Here is a 5409-nt window from a genome sequence, read left to right on the forward strand (position 1 = left end):
ATATTTTTTTTTGCCAGTCCATTCTGATTGCACTATTGTTCGTATTAGCCTCTTCTCAAGTTGCACTAGTATGCAAAAGTCTTATTTTGTTTATTATGTTGATGTTTGAAGAAAAGTTAAGCTGAATAGTTATGAGAAAAAAAAGGGTGTGTTTGTTACACAGGTGTACTGCTTCTTTTTATTCAGTATCATTGCTGGTTGACAATACCAGCTTAGAGGTGTATTATCGCTATCAGGTGGACTGAAGGTGCACTACAGACAGTTATGGGCCACACTCGGGAGCCCTGCTTAACTCATTGAGTGCCAGCCAGTTTTGGAGAACGGACGCTCCCAGTGCCAGAGTTTCAGAGCTTTTTACTGTTTACTGTCAATGGTTGTATACTGCCCTGCGTGCCCCACCCCCCTCCTCCTCCTCCGTGGGAGTGTCTCTGGGGCTCTGCTGCTTGCTCTGCATTTGCTCTGTCTGCACTGAAAAGTGCGCTGCATCCCCCCGCTTTTTCACAGCGTGTCACCGGCTCCCAGCTGAGAATAATGTAACTTTTCAGAAAGACAAAAAAAATCGGTATACCGGTTCGATCCGGTTTAGACGGCAATATCGAACCGGTTTTAAAATTTTCAAACCGACCCAGCCCTACCGTATTCCTCCGCTAAAAGCCTGCACAGAGCACAGAGCCGCGGTTTACAAAACAGGAAGGCTTAGAAGAGAGACAAAACACTGACTTACTTTAGAGACAACAAGTCACCTGGTCTGGGACGTTTTCCCCAATTTATCCTGGGAATGGTGAAAAAGGTCTGCAGGACACCCCGGCATTTAGGCAGCATATTATGGCAGTTCCTCGTTTCTCTCTTTCTGCCTGTTCACTCTCTGCAAAAGTTCCTCTTCTGTATATTACTCTCTCTGGTTCATAATTGTATCCTCTTGTCACCAAGGTGAATGGCATATCGTCCTCACTATCAAAACCACTCGTATTTTCGTTCATGTATTCTATTTGTTGTGTCTTCACTAACAAGCTGGGAGAAATAACCCAAAATAACAGCTGATCTGCGGAGTAATCCAGCGCCGCGGCTCTGTGCAGGCTTTTAGCGGAGGAATACAGTAGTTGTACGGTTGGGAGAAAAAGCAGTGCCGAATGCGACGGATGTTTGGCGGAAAAGTAAAGCGCTGAAAATTGTCAAAATAGAGCGTGCATGTACACAGATATCGATTTGTTTAGGTGGGCGTTGTTTTAGGTGGCTAAATTACGTTTTAGTTCTTGGCCCCGTGTAGTAGAGAGACAGAGCTGTGGGGGTTGTTGCTTGGAGTGCTGGGTCTCGATAAACGGTGCGCTCAGCGCGCAAAACGCTGTACCTATTTCAGTTAGTGTATGCAACTAGCTGATAGGACCCCACTTCAAACAAACCGAACTATCCCTTTAAGGGTCATCCATACCTGCCAACACTGCCGATTTAGGCGGGAGTCTTCCGACTTTTAACGGTTTCTCCCGCTGTGCTCCCGCTTGGAAATTTCTCCTGCTAATCTCCCTATTTGTAGGATATGTGTCGTGGGTACCTGGCAACCTGACCCAGCCAGAGGCAGTGACGAGTGATGCACTGCACTCACTCAAGCAGCTCTTGGGTGAGGTGCTCTACCATATGTATACAGTCAAAGGGCTCCGCTTGCTTTGCCACTAAATTCTCTCATGTCACTATTCTTTTCGCCGACCTTCACTGGCTTCCCATCCTGGCACGCATGAAATTCAAGACACTGATACTGGCCTACAGGGCAGTTCACCGGTCAGCCCCTCTGTATCTGCAATCTATGGTCAGGTTCCAAACATTGCATCGCTCCATCCGCTCCTCCACCCATCCAGATCGCCTCGCCCCTCCACCGCTATGTGGGCCCAAAGGTCGCTTATCCCGATCACGACTCCCTGGCACCCCAATGGTGGAATGAACTCCCCCTTCAATCAGAACGGCCAAATTGCTATCAATTTTTCGCTGTAGATTAAAAACTCACCTGGGCTACACCTGGGGCCTTCTGGAACTGACACCCTTTCTTAACACGTTCACTGCCATTGACGAGTTATCTCGGCTTACAGAATCCGACGGTTCACTGCCAAGGACGAGTTATCTCGGCTTAAATTTTTTTTTTTTTTTTTTGACGGTGGGACGTGGATCAACGCTCCCCACGTCTCCTATAAAAATATTGGAGTCAGCGAACGTGTACAACCCATTCCACGGACCCACTAAGTGGCGACAGTGCTCTCCACACTAGGAAACGCAGAGCCAAAACTGTAGGGTAACGCGCGAGAAAACCATTCTCTACTGTAAAATGGATTGGCGAAAACGCTTTCATCGCGCATTATCGCGCTGGGAGCTGGCGGTGGGGGATTCCAAAAATAGACTGGGTGGAAAACACTTTGAAACACGCAGCATAAAGCCTAGAATCGCACAAAGCTTCATCAAAGCTCTCAAACCCAAGAAACAAGTGAGCCCTATATCCACACTCGCTGCCAGGGAGGGAGGCTGCTCAAACTCGCAGCAGCAGCAGCAGCAGCAGAACACTCGCTTGTGACAAACGCTGCGGAGGAGAACGCCCACGGAGGGAGGAGTTGGAAGCAGAGGGGGGTTTCCTGCTGTTATGGAGGAAATTACTGTTCAAAACTATTGTTTAGATGTCTGACGTCTTACTGATGCCAAAAATGAATGGTTAAAGTGACTGTTCTATCGAATTTCACAAAAAGCCGTTTATCTCAGAATAAATTTCCAGACGCTGAAACCATGCTGTATTCAACTGCTAATGCTTACATAACTACTAACTCTACAAACTAACTCTTTTAGACAGAGAAAGCACACATTCTATTAGTTCTTTTGAGATATTGTGTGTTCACAAAATCTTAGCAGAAAAGAATCCTCTGGTCTTGAAAGATGAGCCAGAATCCTCAAAAAAACCCTCTGGCAGAACCTACCTACAGTAAAAAAAAAAGGCTGGCAGTGAATGTGTTAAAAGAAAAAAAAACTCTACTAATGTTACTTGTTTACTTCTCAGTCTAGTTACTGTTTCATGTTGCTTGTTCCACCCAAGACTACTTTTTATAAAGCCCATCAAGATGTCTGACTCTCACTGATTTTGGTACGATTGTGTGGTACAGGTTTGTTTTTCTGTGCTCTTGACGAGATGTGATGTAAGAAGCTTTGGATAAAAGCGTCTGCTAAATGACATAATGCAATGTAATGCGGAAATGGATGAAACAGATCCCAAGAAGAACAGATAGGCTACCAAATCTCAGTCCACTTGGTGCGAGACTATCCCGTTTCTAACCGCCACCCACATCAGCAAATACCATGCGTTTTACAAGACTTTAGCAAAAATGACGTTAGCAAACAAACATGCTAACGTTAAACATGCCAAACACAAACAAGCCGTGGAAGCACAGAGGGGAACTGCTAATATATCCACATTACTTCTATTTGTTTAATTTTAATGTTATCATTATTTTACTGTGAACTATGAATTTAAGACTAATTTAAAAGTGATTTACTTTACGTGGTAAATGGTAACTTAACTTTACAGCCTTGTATTTATTCTATTAAATTTGTGGTGTAGGGTTATATGGGGGGATGAGACGTTGAGGGTCGGCCATTCGGCGATACCCCAGAAAACCTCATTACATTACATTGTCATTTAGCAGATGCTTTTGTCTAAAGCGACTTACAATATCACATTTTGTCAACAGTAGAGAGTACAGAAACAATACAGAAAACAACTATGCAACACAATCCATGGCAGCTAAGATATTTTGATGGTGATGGACTAGAGTAGCACCTTGTAGAAAGTAATTTGAGAAGGAATAACATCTCCCTCTTTTTCACAGCCCAATGTTGGCAGGTAACGAGCAGATGCAAAACAACCATTAAATCAACAAGCATGAGATGGCAGATGGCAGCATATCAAAGATGATGTGTGTTTAGCCTACTTATTGCACAAATATATGAATGTGTATTTTTCTTGTCACTAAATTTCATCACTTTTCCTGTGATTATTTTTTCAATTCAAATGTCACTCTTGCGCTACAATAAAGCTGCTGTAAATATGTATTGACTATATATTTTTGTATCAACTCACCCTTGATCGATTCTCATAGACCAGACTGTAAAAACATACCATCTTTCATGCACGACCACAGACTGTGATTGGATAAACAACGTTTGACGCTAGGCCAATTATAGGCAGAGAAGGACGCGTCATGCCTTCGCCATCCTAGGAAAACAATGTCGCCCCCTCCTTATTTCCATTTGAAGTTGGCAACCCTAGCTACAGGTGAACTTAACAGCTACAAGCTACATTCTAACGTATGTAACATGCAGGCTAACTAACATTTACAGCTAAGATAAAGTTAGCCACTGTACAGCTAAATCAAACATACCAGACGTTCCAGCTACAGGGTACAGCTCCAGACAGGCTGCAGGCTAACTAGGTTAGCTACAGGCTCGAGGCTCCACGGTCACCCAGGCGGAAGGTATCTCTTAATTGGTGAACGAATAAGATACTTCCGGTTTACCTCGCTAGCAAATATAAGAGTTCCGGTTTGGACATTCAGCCTTCAGAGTAAAAGCGGCCTAAGTCATGTTTTTTTAAAGGCATAGAAAAATGGTTAGTTTGCAGATTAAAACAATAAACAAAGTATCTAAACGAATGTATACAATACAAATTATGTTTCTGTTTGACAACAACTGTTTTAATAACATTGAGACTGCTCTTCTCAGTATGTAAATGGTTAAATGCTGTTCAGTGTAGTCACTGGAGTGCAAATAATTTAAATAATTAAATAATAAATATACAATTAAACAATTTAATACATAATTTGTATTGTATACGAGGGATCAGCCGAGCAGCATTTTGGTAAACAAACTGTGTCACTGGGTGGCAACGGCAATGGAACCCTATAGAGCCCAAGTGGCGTGATGCTTGCGTGGCTGACTCTATAGCCAGTTAACTCTGTTTACATTTTAAAAACTGCGATAGTTCACACAACTTTAACACAACATGCATATATTATACATCAAACTCTTGAGCTACTTCTGCTCTCACTCAGAATGTCAAAATATAAGCGATTTGATATAGGCTATAGTTTTTGAGATATTACCGTTTGTTTGACACAACTCATACTCTTAACTGCCGCGGGGTTCCGCATTTCTGGGTGGCAAGTGACGTCACGCTGATCCCTCGTATAGGCCTACATTTGTTTAGATGCTTTGTTTATTGTTTTAATCTGCAAACTAACCATTTTTCTATGGCTTTTAAAAACATGAATTACGCCGCTTTTACTCTGACGGCTGAACGTCCAAACCGGAACTCTAAGCTAGTTCGGGAACCGGAAGTCTTCTATTCGTTTATTGCACGGAGCTAGCGCTGCTTAATCCAGAATC

This window comes from Poromitra crassiceps (genome assembly GCF_964638095.1).
Source record: "Poromitra crassiceps genome assembly, contig: HAP1_SCAFFOLD_506, whole genome shotgun sequence".
NCBI classification, from domain to species: domain Eukaryota; kingdom Metazoa; phylum Chordata; class Actinopteri; order Beryciformes; family Melamphaidae; genus Poromitra; species Poromitra crassiceps.